General features: G+C 35.3%; 1 protein-coding gene across 1 annotated transcript in view; it reads left to right on the top strand.

Annotated features, from left to right (window-relative positions):
- The first annotated feature begins 10,185 nt into the window (after positions 1–10,185).
- ZPLD1 (zona pellucida like domain containing 1) overlaps positions 10,186–16,700 on the top strand; it is a 61,374-nt gene continuing 54,859 nt past the window's right edge. Inside the window, exon 1 of the mRNA XM_036243721.1 lies at positions 10,186–10,333. The gene's annotated coding sequence lies outside the window, so the exon portion shown is untranslated. The remainder of the gene's footprint in view (positions 10,334–16,700) is intronic.

Raw genomic sequence — 16,700 nt, 5'->3', positions numbered from 1 at the left:
AGAAGTAGAGGGTAGACAGATCATGTCAAGCTTCCCAGGACATTAAAAGGATTAAATTTTATTTTAAGTGCAATGGAAAGATTAAAAAATTTTTTTCAGTTACAGCTGACATACAATATTATATTAGTTTCAGGTGTACAACATAGTGATTATACATTTATATATGTGATCACTTACAAAGTAATCACCTGATAACTCTACTATCTGACACCATATATGTATTTATACCAATATTATTGACTATATATTCTGTATGTTGTACTTTGTATCCCTATGACTGTTTTTATAACTGGCAATTTGCACATATTAATCATGTCCCATTTTTTACCCATCTCCCCAAACCCTCCCATCTGGCAACTATCAAATGTTCTCTGTATCTTTAAGTTTGTTTCTGTTTTGTTTATTTGTTTATTTTTGTTTTTTAGATTCCACATATAAGAGAAATCACATGGCATTTGTATTTCTCTGTATGACCCATTTTACTTAGCATAATACGCTCTAGTTTTATCTATGTTTTTGCAGATGGCAAGATTTCATTCGTTTTTATGGCTAAGTAATAGTCCATTGTATATATGTACCACCTCTTCTTTATCCATTTGTCTATTGAAAGACACTTAGGTTGCTTCTGTATATTGACTGTTATAAATAATACTGAAATAAAATAAGAACCATACATATGCCTACAAGAGTCCCACTTCAGATTGAAAGAGACACACAGACTGAAAAAAGGAATGGAAAATTATATTTCATGCAAATGGAAGGATTTTTAAGCTACTTCAGTAGTCTAGGTTAAAAAAAAAAAAACAGAGTTTTGGACTATGTTGTTAGTAATAGTTATAGACAGAAGTGGGCATTGTACTTATTCAGAAATCCCTTTATCATTCCCTCATTCAACAAATGTTTTGGGAACCTACAATGTGCTATGTAGACATGGGCAAAGTTCTAGGGACATGATTAATGGAAAGATTGACAAGATATATGTCTTCCTAAAATGTATGATATAGTGAGGGACAGAACTTATGTGTTTGGGGTTGTAAGAGTTGCCGTGAAAACAAGGAGGAGCACCTGAAACAGAGTAGAGCTAACACACATAGAGGAAGTCTAAGTTCAAGTTGTATTCAGCTGTTTCACAGGAGTTCAAAGTTCTTCATTCTATTTTATCTTATTTTTCTTGTAACATAGAGTCTAGAGGCAGACAGTGGTTCAGAGTTGTTATGGTGACGTGATGACACTGAGTTCCCAGACCTCCCCTCATTCGCAGCATTGTCTTCCTTAGTACAAGTCCATTCTCACATTTACAAAAAAAGTGGTTGGCCTTCTAGACATCACTTTTCAATTCTAGGAAGGAGGAAATGAAAAATAAAGTGTGCAGGGCATATAGAGTAGGTCTGCCCAGTTTTTCAGAATGATAATAATACTCTGAAAAGCCCAAACCTAACTGCCCCTTACACCTCTTTGCCCAGGGCTGGTCACAGGCCCATCTTCAGATTCATGGGAATGTGGAAAGCTCAGTATTTTAAAGAAGAAGCATTACCCATTAAATTAATTTGTATGCAATTAGAAAGAGGGGCAGTAGGGCAATAAAAAATGACTGGCATAGGAATGATTTATGAAGAAAGTGAGAACTAAGACTTGAAAGGAAGAAAAACTCTCAGAAGGCCATTGAGAGATTGATAAGAAAAAAAATTCCTGTCACTTAACCTTTCTTCTCAACTCTTTTTTAAAGAGCAGTGATAAGAAACAGTATATAAATAAATGTCTGTATTCTTAATTTTCTGTAAAGATACTATTCAATTTTAGTCATTGATCTTTTGGACTGTTAAACTAAATTTTTCTTTTACTGTCCTTTAAACTTTTAATAGCTTTATTATTATCTATTCCTGTTACCTATACTATCCCTTAAATCAGTTTAGAAGTAGGTGAAAACCACTTGCTTCAGCTATGACTGAAAAGAAATAACAAATATGATAACATAGCGAGCTTGAGGGGAAAAAGCATTTGAACTTTAAAAGATTTTCTTAACCAAATATTTAGAATAATGAACTTTGTATTGGTCCTCAGTAAACAGAATACATGGCTATTAACAAAAATAGACCCACATGTATCATTGCCCAAGATACAGTCTTTGTAATATAGGAACCATGCAAAATAAAATAAATTTAAAAACATGCTAAACTATGTAAGATATTCATCATATCCATTCATTTTGGATTATATGGAGTATTTGTTTCTCTGTGCATCTTAATCTTTCTAGCTTGAATTTTTTTAAACTTGAAAAGGAGCATGACTTAGGATAAATATCAGTCAATAATTCTTGCCTATGGAATTTTTCCATCTTACTGAAGTAGTGATTGTAAACCGACTCTTCAAAAGTTGGTTCCAGCAATGTCCCTTCTTGATTTCGAGGTGAGAGCTCAAATGTGGATCCATGTCCAAAAAACGTTTACTCATAATCTTGTATGATCACGTGGCTCAGGTGTGGCTCTTCAGCAGTCCCATGTCTCAGAGCGCACAGGGGATGCTGGGCGATGCTTGGGAGAGAAACCGCTATGAAGATGGTGCTAGTCAAGGTTTGCAAAGCCTAACACCGTCGGTGGGATTTTGTACAAATTATTCTTAGGGATTCGTTATATCTGTATAAAACTCATTTTCCAAGTGACTGATCATATTCATAAAAGCAAGTCTCCCATTTAGTGTGAGTTATGTTTCCTTTTTTTTATCTTGACACTAGATTTATGTGATTGAACGCAAATATGTGGAATCATTCCCACAATCTGGCTTTGGGCATTTGTAGACTGAACATTCATTGGTGCATTCCCACCCTGAGGACCTTGTACTTTTTATATTCAGATAATTAGTAAATATTTGCTTAGAGTAGAGTTAAGAATCCATATTGGGCAAATACATGTATTTCTTTGATTTTGTCTTCCTGTCACTATACTTATTATTACTTAAGTTACAATACATGTTTTCTTACATTCTTCCTTAAAACCCGAGATTCAGAACATCACATAAAAATTGTTTTCAAAAGAAAAAGAGATACTCAGAAGTATATATGTGCCTTTAACACAATAGATTTCTGGCTACTCCAATATTTTATCCATACACACACAGAAATCATTACATCACTCACTCAATTTCTAAAGCCTCTTAGGCTCCTGATGGTACAAATGAGGTAAACTTTCAGCAACCTAACACTGGACTTCAGAAATGGTGAAATTGGGAAGCCACTTAGAGTTTAATCTCCTCTCTATTAAGAATTCTTTTAGAAAAACATAAGAATTGCTGTTTGGCACCTAGACGTGCATAGGAAACCTGTTGAGTAGAAATTGGCTCAGGCATCTACTTCCTGAATGGATTCCTTGTTCCCGAAAGGCTTGCTACACATGCCTGAGCCCAGAAAGAGGGCAGGGGGGATGGGAAGGGCAGTCAGATAAGACTACCCCACAGATCTCTGTGACATTTCAAAATATAACAATGTTCACACTTCAGATAGTTATTAGGCAAAATGGAAAGAATTATTTGACCTAATAATTGTTTATATAAAAGTTAAAACATGTTTCAGGAAATACTTTTAAAGGACATCAGATTCTATGAAAGAATTGTGTCTATTTGAACGACACTCCTCAGTGTCCTTAATATATCCATCTGTGTTACCCATGGGGAAGAAATACATGGGGTTCAAATAACACAAGGTGGTCGCAGAAGTTTGTTTTACATAGACAAAGTGATTCACCGTGGGATGGGAAGACGGGAGCTGGAGGGAAATTGGATTCTACTTCTCCAAAGCTGAGTGATGTGAAAGCTTTTGCCCAGCAGAATTAGCAGATGGTCTGAACTCCCTTGGGGTATACGGGCCCTTTTCAATACTTGAAATTATTTGGAATTATTCATTTAAAAGGTTTCGTCTCTTCTGAGAATTTAATAAGCTAAGTAAGAATAAACTGTGCCATTCAATTTGACCATTATTCATCGTCTAGTATGATTCAAAAGAGTTGTTAAGGTAGCTTTTTAAGCTTGAGGAAAACAGTAACAACATCCAACATGCAACATTAGCTATGTCCGGTGGAGACCATTTTTTATGAATGCCAAGTAACTTACATTGATCTAATTTCAAAAAGTAGCCTGGATGAGGTAAGTATGATTCTGTCCTCTGTATTTGAAATGAACCCGGTCAGACAGAGCGTATGTAGGAAACCAGAATTTAGTCTCCAAAAGAATCATTTATCCAAGAATAATGAGTTGACTCTAATATAATAAACTTTACTGTGAATACATATAAATACCTTTGTTTCAAGTGCAGACAAATAAAAACTAAAAAGAAAAATATGTATAAAGTTATAAGATAGGGGAGATGGAGTTTAGCAGCAACATGTATAAGATTAGCTTGCTGTGTTAGTTTCCAAAGAAACAGAACCAATAGGATCTTTCTCTCTTTCACTGTTAGCTGTATGGAGAGGGTTAGGAGGTAGAAATATTTTTTTTCATCCCCACCTAAAGATATGTGTTTTTCTTTTTTTAAAATTGATTTTTAGAGAGAGAGGAAGGGAGAGAAGGAGAGAGAGAAACATGGATGTGATGTGAGAAACATCAATCAGTTGCCTGTCGTACGTGCCCCTACCAGGAATCAAAACCAAAACCTAGGTGTGTGCACTGACTGGGAATCAAACCCACAACCTTTTGGTATATGGCTTTAACAAATCGAGCCACCTGGTCAGGGCAAGGTAGAAACAACTTTTAGATGATAAATCATAAAAATTGATTAATACTGTTCTATTCTTGAAGAAAAGTATAGGAAATGAATACTTTTTCAACTAACACATTTCTACAGTTCAAAACCATACATTTCAAAAAGTAGGAAAGATTCATTTTGTTCTTTATTACCTATCTTCTGTTTTGTTAGGATAATACCACCAAATACCTTCTTGAATGTGTCAATAAGTAACTATGATGGTATGGTCAATCTACTTTGAAATAATTATAATAAAACTAATCAAGATGATACATTTGGACTTAATGCTTTTTCCCTTCAAGATGTTGTACTTTTAATATGATAAAAATATATACATGAACCCTGGCCGGTTTGGCTCAGCAGTTAGAACATCAGCCCGCAGACCAGAGAGGCCCAGGTTCAGTTCCCACTAAGGGCATGTACCTCAGTTGCAGTTTGTCCCCAGCTCTGGTTGGGGCCGTGTGGTTGGCAAACACTCGATGTTTCCCTCTCACATCAATGTTTCTCTTTCTCTCTTCCTCCCTCTCCCTCCTGCTCTATAAAAAAAAAAAAAAAAAAAAATTGATTGATAGATAGATAGATAGATAGATAGATAGATAGATAGATAATGAAACTATAATGTTGGGCCTCATAGGCATTCAGTATAATGAATGAATAAGTGGGGATTGGAAATTCACTCTAACTTTGGAAAAAGCTACTAATGGCTAATTGGATAGTACTGCCCCCCAAAGAATAAGATTTTAGCAAGAAATGATCTCATTTTTCTTTAGTAATAAAATACCATTGATGTTTCAGACTTCTAGACAAGGTGGCAAATGGGTTGCTCAACATTTTAATTCAGTCCAATATGTGCAAATGATTTTAAAACCTGAAACGGGATATAAAATTCAGGTGATTGCCAATAAAAACCTTAATCTGCTCTTTAAAAAAAACTGGAATTTCTGGCAATGTTGGGTGGTGTGTTTCTGCATGACAACAAGCTTCTGAAAGAAGTGGCCATTGCCACGTTCATGCGAGCTCTGTGCTCTGTGATTGCCCATGAGGCCAGCTACTCACCTCATGTGCCCACATGCCGTTCACCAGGAGCTCACCTCACTCACTCATACTGAGTTCCAGCCCTTGCAGCTCTTGAAGTTCATTCCCTGTTCTAGAAAAGAGGTGATGCTCAATTTAAATAAGGAGTTCAGGACAAATCCCCATTGTTCTAGAATGTATATTGAAACTATTGCGGTAGCCTGAGTTTCTGTCTTCGAAATTTCTTAGAATCCTTAGTTTATAAAGGAATAGGCCCATCTTATGACAATAGCGATATGATTAGAACAATTTTTCCTACCATTATCCAGTTTGTGGTTTTCAACAAAGATTTGCTGGAAACACAAACCACAATTTCAGTATTTTTATTGGTAAATAGGGCTGTATTGGTGAACTGATACAGTAATTGCACTCTTATAACCATCAACACTCCAACTTACAATTATTTGAAATTTAATGCTTTTGACTAGGCATTTCCAGAAATGAATGTGCTTATGTAAACCAAGAAACAAGGAAATGCGTTATAAATGTAGGGATGATTTAAAAGCCTTCTTAACGTTATTCAATATCAGATACCTAGTAAAGTTAGTTCCTGAAATTGATCATCTGTAAATAAATAAGTACCAAGAAATTATGCACTATAAGTACTGTAATAACCATGAATTCTTCATTGAAAGCATCTTGCATACATCTGTAAATCTTGTATGTGAGGGGAAATCTCTAAAAATACCTGAGAAATCAAACAAAGGCTTATGTATCATGTGACATACGCACAACAGTGTATCAGTATTTCCAAGGATGTTGTAAAATAATAAATTCAACATTCCTTGAATAACATTTTCCTCTTTTGTGGTTCAATAATACCTCAATACAAAAAGCTTTAGCCTTATATCTGCTTGCTACCTTACCAACTAACAATTTATGCTGATCAAGAAGCAAGGCCAATTTATTCCGTTTTTAGGCTCTGGAGATTAGAAATATTTGGTGAAATTGCTTGTTGTGCTAGGAAATTGATTGCACTTATGTATAAAGCTTGTTTGGGTCCTCTTTCAAGTGTGTCTAAATCTATGTTTATAATTTGTCTACAATGCTGTGTGTCTTGGGATCCCATTAGGACATAGAGCCCATTCATTTGTGTGTAAGAGGACATGGGCAGCAGCTGATTTTGTAAGTACCTAAGAAACCTGTGTGTCTTCTACAGTTCAGCTCTGCTGTCCGAAAGCCATTAGGCTGTATCCACAATATGGCCACATGCTATTGAGAATGAAATGTAAAGCAAGTTGGTGGGGGAAGATTTATGAGCTCCAAACTATTTTCTGGCTGCTGGATTAATTGATTGTTGCAATCAAAATAAAAAATCAGCATCTATATAATTTCTGAGTTTCTTTACATAATTGGATTTAGGTCTATTTTAACACAAAAAGGAACTTTGTGAGTGAGGCTAAACATTTGGATGGTACAAACTTCAAGTCGGAAGGTTTAGAGATACATTTTTACATTTATTTTATAATGCAATTATTAGTGTGAAGCTAAAACTTTGTTTAAATAGAAATTATGCTAAAACTGGTCCAACCTACCTTTTCCTTTAACTTTGAGAGAAACATATTTCACCACTTTTATATTGTTATAAAGAATTATATATAATTCTTCTGTAATCCCTTACTCTCTTTTTTCATTCATTTATTTGTTCAAATATTACTGAGTGCCTCAGATACCACACAGCCTTCTGACTACCAGGAAAACATTAGGGAGCAAGGAGAACCCATGGGGGGATTACATTCAGGTATATGTCTGGAGGGAGAAGACCTATAAATAAGTACATCATCTAGTACGTGAGAAAATGGTAAGTGCTATAAAATTGGATGAGATAGGACCAGCCAGGAAGTAATTCAGATCAGATACCTAGCTTATAGCGAGGTGAAGAGGGCAAACACTGAGCTCTGAGCTGTCACTGAGAGGTAACGTAGTGAAACTATGGTGGAAATCAACCTTTATTCCTTATCCTGTTTTTCAGACTGCTGGTGACTGTCCATTTCATCATTCTAGGTTTGACCCTTAAAAAAAAAAAAAAAAAAACTCAACTTTATGTCCCGTATTGAAAAGATACTTATATTGAATGGTAGAAAGGATGTAACTTTCCTGTAAGCAAGATCCAAAAATACGGACTCATTAACTATGCTTTATTTTGACTCCATCTGACCAGGAGGGCTTTTTACTTTCATTTTCTAGCTGGGGCAATTCGATCATTGAGGATTTAGTTATATGGCTTCTAAAGGAAGTTGGGAATGAGCCATCTAGTTTGAGAAAATGGTTACTAATCCAGGTGCCTTCCTAGACTAAATTCAGAGTTTTTTAGGAACTAAAGGTCATTGGTCACTTTCCTCCTATTATGAAAGAGTACGTCCTTTTCTGGACAAGATAACTGCTTAGATTTCCACTTCTGGTTGTATCAGATACTGATGAATATTTTATATGGCTAAAATTATTTCCTGATACAAGCCTTTGCTGCATGTACCACTAATCAAACATTCAGCCGAGTCACACAGCCTGGGAGATACGAAATCCACTAATAAAGGACTCCGAGTTTCCAGAAAGCTGGTAAAATTTTCTCTGGAAAGTTTGCGGAATGTACCACATTGCTGTTCACTACATTTTAAAAAAGAAATAGTAACACATAATGTCAGTTACTTTATGGCAACTATTTTCTCTTTTCCTTGCTGAAAGCCTCTAATGGAATTACTGTCTTTTGAGCTAACCAACTTGTAGAGTATGTGGGCAGTGGTATTCAATATTTATGAAATGTCCATTTTCTCACAGGGTAGAAGCTACTGATTCTTTCCCCTATAAATGAAAGAATATATTAATTGCTACTTGAACCTGTTACATTTTCATTAGAATTTTAAAGTGGTAGAGGACATGGTGGTCGTGCTTTGAAAGTAAAACCTGGAACATATCTTGAAAACGTCTTGCTCAAAAGCTTCATTATAGAGTCAGAGAGCCTCTGGAGGAGGCCGAAAGCTGCAATTTCTACCAACATAATTAGGAAGAGGCTTCCTAGAATCACTTTTATGTTTTTAATGAGCGCTTAACCACAAAAATACAAGATTTTTTATTAAAGGTGTTAAAAAAATTGGTAAAATCATGTGTCTCATATTTACTCATGAATAGCATGGTGTTATATACTATGCTTGTTTATGGAGCTGACATGCCCCTGAGAAACATGAACCTGGAATTGTAGAAAGCACCAAAATCACTCAACACTAAACAAGAGGTCGAAGGCAATGTGAATAGCTTCTGGCTATTATTATTTTAGCTATTATATCAGCTTTAAATTCACTTACCCTTTAGAAAAGAATTTGGTTCAGGGGATTAACTAGAAATCTTAAAAGGCAGAAAACTCTTGTAATTTTAATCTCCATTCACAGTAGCCATAGGCAATTTGCCTCTATGATGGAAGCAATTGAGAACGTAAATGTTGTTCAAGTATCTTGAGCTGATTGAAAAAAATAAAATTTTATGTAGGTATATTCTAGTGGTATTATTAATAGAGGACTGTGCCTTTCCAAGAGAGCCATTCTTATGACACAGCCGATAGAGTAATATAACCCTATACAGCAGGCTGCAGGCTTCCCCGGTCCTCCCTCAGCACTCGAGTGCATAAAGTGAAGCTTTATCAGGGTCAGAGTATGTCAGAAAGCTTTCCCTGTGGCACCTGAATCCCAGCTTCCCACTTTTCTTCCCAATGAGAGATTATAATAGCTATTGGAGTGGAATCTTTAGATGACATCCAAACTGGGTCCAAGGCTCCAAAGGCTGGTGGGGTGACTGTTGTTTGGAGGCCTCAAGACAAAAGAAGAGCTTATGAAGCAGGGTCAGTGTCTGGCCCATTCTTCACAATTGGGTCCTGTTGGTTTTTTTTTTTTTTTGCATTGACAGCCTCTTAGTCATTATTTTCTCAATTAAACCAGTATTCACGATGATATTCCATATCCCATTTTCATCGCTACATGAAATGTCGTGTTGAAAGGACCAGGCATCTTTCACGAAGCACAACAGGACATTGATAGCTGTGCAGATTAACTCTCCATCCAATCTCAGGCCTTATTTCTTACTTTATTTTATTTTATTTATTTATTTTTTAGACCAGCAGGCTTTCCCTTATCAGGCTAACGGTGGCTTGCTTCACACATACCACTCAAGACTTCTGTACAGTATAAAACAGAAGATCAAAAACAGGTAGGAAAAAGAGTAAGGGAATGAGATGAAAATGGAAAGAAATGTTGTTGGAAGAAAACAAAGGTCTATAAAAGATGAGCTCAAGTTTCATGTTGGTGATGATTAGTCTTGCAAAACCTTCTGAGACCTGTGGAAACATTTGCCTGTCTAAAATCAAGTTTTTTTTAAAGACTTCTTTTTTAAAGACTTCTAATAATGAGCAATTATTCTCTCATTGGAAGGGTTGAATCTCTTCTGAAAAAGTTTGGTAAGGCCAGGCATTCGAACACTCAGTCACATGCGGCAGAGCCAGGCACATGGAGGACAGCTGACTCCACGGAACCAGGGACTTGGGTAAGTGCCCAGCACTGAAGCCACCTAAAGTGATTGTAAATGCTGTCTATTTTCAGTAAGCACAGAAAATTCATTTTAATTTAATAATGGTTTTACAACACAAGGCAACCTCCAGTAAAACTCTTCTGCTGGTATGGTTCTAGTGATGGGTAAGGGATGGGCTGGGAAATAATGAAATATAGTGAAAGGAAGAGAAAGGCATCTTCCCATATTTTGGTGTAAAAAGGTAGAAACAAAATTTGATTTTGTAAGCTGCAGCACCATTCCGTCTGTCTTGATTAGATATGGAGAAAGGATGACTCTTTGGGAAGCTTCTTCAATTCTGAGGTTAGAGCTTGAGGTCAGAATACGTGCAGGATTCACCACACCATTGTATTTTGGACTTAAGTCTCTTCCACAGTCCACCACCAGTCAGCTACAGCCCATAGATGTTCCGTTAATGGAAGCAAATGGTTTATATTTGAGATTTCTATCGAGGTCCCATCATACCAGAATAGCTGGCTGAATGTGTGAGGCATCATCTCTAATTACAAAGATGATATGATCATTGAAACTAATGGTCTGATTTTTAAAAAATGAAAATCACTTTAATGATTAACCTGGTATTGTTAGAAGTGACATGGAATCTCACCTAATCTGGGGGAAGCCATTCATGACTCAGAGGAAACATTGTGATTTCCACTTCTTGGGGGATCGCTAAGGCTCCTTTCATCTCAAGATTGCCCTTGGTAAAATCAGTTGTTCTGGATGTGAGGAAGAGACCTCCCTTCTTGGGTTCATGTATTTGAGATGATAACATTTTTGGTTCTCAGGAGTATGACATTATTTATTTTGCTACTTTGAACTGGTCTCTTATACTTCATTTTAGGAGACACAGAAAAAGTTCTAAACTGTCAGTTTAAATAAAATTGGTAGCAACATAAAAGGCTTGAATTTAGTTAAAACCTAGTATTTCTTTTAATACGCCACAGAAAAAATACCTATTATTTTATTTTATAGTCACTAGCTTTATAGTATGAGACACATAAGAACTATTATTTGAACCATTGCTTCTGGTTATACATTTTTAAAGTTTCTAAGTGATTTTTTTTGTTTTCTTCACTGACTGTTATAATACCTAGATAAATATAAAAAATCTATACTTTCATTTTAGAGATTTTTCAAAACAGCCTCAAAATAAAATATAGTAATCATTGTTAACAGCCACGTAATGTAGTAACAAGATCATGCTAGATCATGGAAAATTCTACATTCATTTTAAGACATTTAAAGCTTCCCCCCACCTGTTTCAAGAAGGCTTATAATAATGATGCAGAGGTAATAAACAATTAAATTTTCTGCTAGGAAATATTATTGTAAAGGTAACTTTTGAAGCATGAGCAGATGCTTACACTATAATCTATTTAGTTATGGCATTATATAGTGAATTACTAAAGATTTATATTTTTGTAGCTTTTTCAATAGCTTGAATGGCATTAAGTTCATTGGTAGAGAATGGTAATCTTTTGTATCATTTTAATACCTATTAGCAATGTTTGCTTTCAAGGAATTTTCCCTTTTTTCTGTATTTAAGCTGGAATGTAAACTAGGTCAGAAATGGTTTGCCCTATTTTGTCTTTAGTACAAAATGGTGTAGGTTGGAGGTCTGGCCTAACAGCCTCTCTAGGACATGCTAAAGTAAACATTAGGCTGTTTTACACATTCAGACTCATTGCTGATTATTAGATGTCTATACTGATTTCAAGAGGGGAATTATAGGGATTCCAGACTCTCAAGACTTCAATGATGAGGTGAAGAAAGCTACACCTCAAAATTAAATACTTGATCTGACCAGCTTACTGATGGTTGTCCAAATATTGAATGAACATCATGGAAAGAATTTTATTGCTGCTGGCCATTGGTCTTTACTGAAGCTTACCAGAAATGAGACAATAAAAAAAAATGATATTGGCTGAAAGAAATCTTCTTAGAAATACATTGTGTCCTGTTCACCAGATATACATGTTGCGTGTGTGTATAGCCATACACTAATTGTTTAAAACAGGGTTGGGAAACTTTTCTATAAAAAGCCGAAGAGTAAATATTTTAGTCTTTGTGGATCTCTGTGATGACTACTCAAATCTGTCATTATAGCTCAAAAGCAGCCATGGAAAATACATCCACAAGTGAGCACAGCTGTGTTCCAGTCAGATTTTATTTATAGACATTGAAATTTGAATTTCACATAGTTTTTGCTTTTCATAAAATGTTTTCTTCTTTTGATTTTTTTTTAGCTATTTAAGAAATGTAAAAGTTGCTTCTGCTATAACTCTATACAAAAATAAGTGACGGGTAGAATTCAGCCTGCAGGCCATGGTTACTGACCCCTTGTTTAAAGCATTAATTTTCTAGAACTCACAAGAAGATATACTAATGCCCCAAACACTATAAAACACCACAATTATATGCACGGATTTAGAAAAAATAGAGTTAAACTTTGAAAAAACAGTTGCTAAACTTCAAGAACAACAAAATTTAAAGTCAGATTAATATGACCATTTTGTTACTTCTATTGCTATATATGTGAAAAATCCAAATGCTAAATATGAAAAATATTTTTAGCTTGGTTAAAAGGTAGTTAAGGCCAATTAAAAATGTGAATGGCTTTATTTGTTTACAAAGTTAAGATTATAAACTGAGATTAACTTGAAACATTCAATAACATTATAGTTAGTAATCATATTCCCAATGACTATGTATGGATGCAAAAGTTGGACAGTGAAGAAGATGGATAGGAAAAAATCGATTCATTTAAAATGTAGTCCAGCCGGTGTGGCTCAGTGGTTGAGCATGACCCATGCACCAAGAAATCGCCAGTTTAATTCCCAGTCAAGACACATGTCCCGGTTGTGGGCCAGATCCTCATTGGGGGACATGCAGAAGGTGGCCAATCGAAGTTTGCTGTCATTGATGTTGCTATCTCTCTCTCCCTCTCACTCTCTTTCTCTCTAAAATCAATAAAGAAAAAAAAATTTCTTAATGTGGTGTTGGAGGAGGCTCCATGATACCTTGTACTGCTAGAAAGATGAGCAAGTGGGTCCTAGAGCAAATTAAGCCTAACATATCACTGGAGACAAAAATGACCAAACTGAAGCTTTTTTACCTCAGGCACATGATGAGAAGGCAGGGTTCTTCGGAAAAGACAATAATTCTGGGAAAAATAGAAGGCCGCAGGAAAAGAGGGAGAGCAAATATGAGATGGGTTGACTTCATAAAGGAAGCCATAGGCATGAGTCTACAGGGCTGAGCAGGGCGACTTAGCACAGGACACTGTGGGTGCCACTCATTCATAGGGCTGTCGGGAGTCAGAGCTTTCTCAACGGCGCATACACACAATGTGAAATTGCATCATTAGTGTAGGAAAGAAGGAAGACCATGTCATATATTAGTATCCAAAACATATCTGCTCAAATATGCTTATCTAATAAATAGCCAGAGTTCATGGAACTACACTGTCTCTCAGTTGAACACACCATCATTAAACCACTGCACAAGTCTTCTGTACATACATGAATTGTACTTTCAAACTAAACCATTTTTCTTTAGATAAGATATATTGTGGAATTGGAATTCATGGCTATTTTTTCTTTCTGTTTCAAATATAATTTATAATAATTTTGATTAAAGAAATTAAAATAATTGCATAATTTTAAAAATACGTCTTATAGAGATTTTAAATTATTATCCATAGAATGTATATATTTCAAGAACTTATGTGTATTTGTGTATTGTGTATATCTGTGCTCACATATTTAAATTCTGGCACAGCAATTCTATTTAGAAAATTATTTTAAATAAACATTTAAAATTAAAGTAATATATTTCTGGTTTCCAAAATGTCTTGTTTTATCAATTCTATCACAGAAATGAGAGCTATCTATGTTAGTAGAGTGAAAAGGAAACTTAGCAAAGGATTGTATTATTTAAGTTTGATTCTTTTTAGTTTATAAACATTTTAAAAACTAAAAATATTATTTACAGGGCATTAAAAACACTCACTGAACATTGTTTTTAAGTGAAGCAATTAATTAAAGCTATTTAGAGAACATAAAAATACTAGCTGAGCATTAAAAAAAAAAAAACAGAATAAACCAACTAAATTTACACAATTTTTAATTCAAGTTTTACATCTGTGGCTATAATTTCAAATCAAGTTCTAGACCCCAGATTTATTTTATTTTGTATTAAAACCATGTAAAAATCAATGTAAATTATTTTGAATAATGACTAGGTTAATTTGAGTATTTTAACTTAACTATTTAGATAAAATTAGAAATTTTAATTATATCAATAACAATTTTTAAAAAGAGAAACATTTTTCTGATAAGGACTAGATATTGATACACTTGGTTTTTTGCATTGTGATGGTATGGCACTACCCCTTTGTATCATGAGAACCATTCATATAATAAACATATCTTGAGAATCTACAGTGGACCTGTCACACTGCTAGATCCTAAATACAAAGGTTAATGTAATATTCTTGCCCTCATGAAGCTTTATTTGGCAGGTTAATCATGAGAGACCAAAGATGTACATTTTGGTCAACTGGGGTGATTTTGACCCTAGGAGCATTTGACAGTGTGCGGAGATCTTTTTGGGTGACATGACTTGAGGAAGGCTCTCCTAGCCTGTAGTGGGTAGAAACCAAGGATGCAATTAAACATCCTTAATAATGTTAAAGCATTCTACAACAAAGAATTATCCGATCTAAAATGTCAAGAGTGCTTGATCTAAGTGTAACGCATTTTTGGAACTACTATTTTTAGAATGATGTACAAACTGATGGGAACACAGACGAGTAAGTGGTCAATGTGACAATTTAACAATGCAAGCAGAGTTGCCTTAGTAGAGGAATCGTTTGAAAGAAAAGCATGTCTGAGTTGAATCTTGAACACCTGAATGGAGAGATGTTCCTGTGGAGGGGTGGAAATTGGGAAGAGGAACTGTTCAAACTGAGGCAGCAAAGTGAGCAAAGGCGTGTATGTGTAAAATAACTTGTTATCTTGGGAACTGTAAGAAGTCTAGGGTGAGTAGCCTGGGTATGGGAGTATAAAGTAGGTGGGCTGGCAGGTAAGTAGGAATCTTATATTGGGAGCTTTTCTTGCTGTGTCATAGAGGTGGGTTTTCTCCTGAAGGTGTTGGAAATGATAAAGGATTTTGAGCAGGTACATAAGATCAGGCAGTCTACCTACAGGCTTTGTGAAGTAGAAGTATCATGATTATTTAAGAATCCCTCCTTCTTTTTCCATAAGTGTTTTGCTTCTGATTCAATGCTTTCACTTTGCAGAACCATATCAAAGCAGTAAAAACTTAACCTGAATTCATTTTTAGTAGTTTCATAAATGCATTATTTTGCTGATTGGCTGACTCCCGTGTGCTTAAGCTGCTATGTTGCAGCATCAGGGGTCATTGCCCTTTCTTGATTCTTTATTCTTGAACCTATTTTCAGATTCTTGTTGTGGAGCCCTGATGAAGAAAAAAAGAAAAAGAAAAAATAGAAAGAAAGATGAAGGAAGGAAGGAAGGAAGGAAGGAAGGAAGGAAGGAAGGAAGGAAGGAAGGAAGGAAGGAAGGAAGGAATCTATAATCAATAAAGAAAAAGCCAATTAGAAATGGAATCTTAATTATAGCAGAACACTGTTCCTCTGTCTCAGTGGTTCTCAGCCCCAAATGCTCCTAAGAATCTTGAGGGGAGAGATTTGGGTATCTATTTTTTAAAGCTTCCCAGGTTAACTCAGGAACTAGGCTATGGATACAAAATATTAACCTCACATTTTTATTCGGCTTTACAATGATTTCTATTTAAAAATTTTTACCAGAAAATGTACCACCTTATTTTCATTAAGAGTTAAATCGCATTTTCATTTCTTTGAGCATATACCAACCTTCAAATGGTGACTTTCTGACAGTGTTATAAACCAAGAGGGAACTAGTATATGATTTCTTACTTGTAAATTTCTTACAAATTTACAAGTTGGGTGAGTCTCACTCAGATAACAGAGAAATAATTAAAGATTTGAACATAGAGTTTTGAACAGTGATATTTATACTTTTAAAACGTCGTATTTTGTATGGCCCAGCTCTGTGATTGGTTGGTTAATGTGGCTAGTAAGAGGGGTGCACTGAAGGAAAGCCTAGGAGGCTGATCTTCCTGTAGTCCATTCCCTGCTCTTTAGCTGTGAATCACATCCCCATTCTAGCCAGCTGCCTTGGAAATGTGCTGTTTTCTTCTTAATGTGCCACACAAGATTGTACTGTGCTACTGTGATTTTATCAATACTAATTCATTCTTGTAAAAGAATAACTAAAATTACCAGCTCTAACCC

The sequence above is a fragment of the Molossus molossus genome, unplaced genomic scaffold, assembly GCF_014108415.1.
Source record: "Molossus molossus isolate mMolMol1 unplaced genomic scaffold, mMolMol1.p scaffold_m16_p_5, whole genome shotgun sequence".
Classification (NCBI taxonomy): domain Eukaryota; kingdom Metazoa; phylum Chordata; class Mammalia; order Chiroptera; family Molossidae; genus Molossus; species Molossus molossus.
The sequence above is the reverse complement of the archived record's forward strand: the minus strand, read 5'-3'. Positions and strand labels throughout refer to the sequence as shown.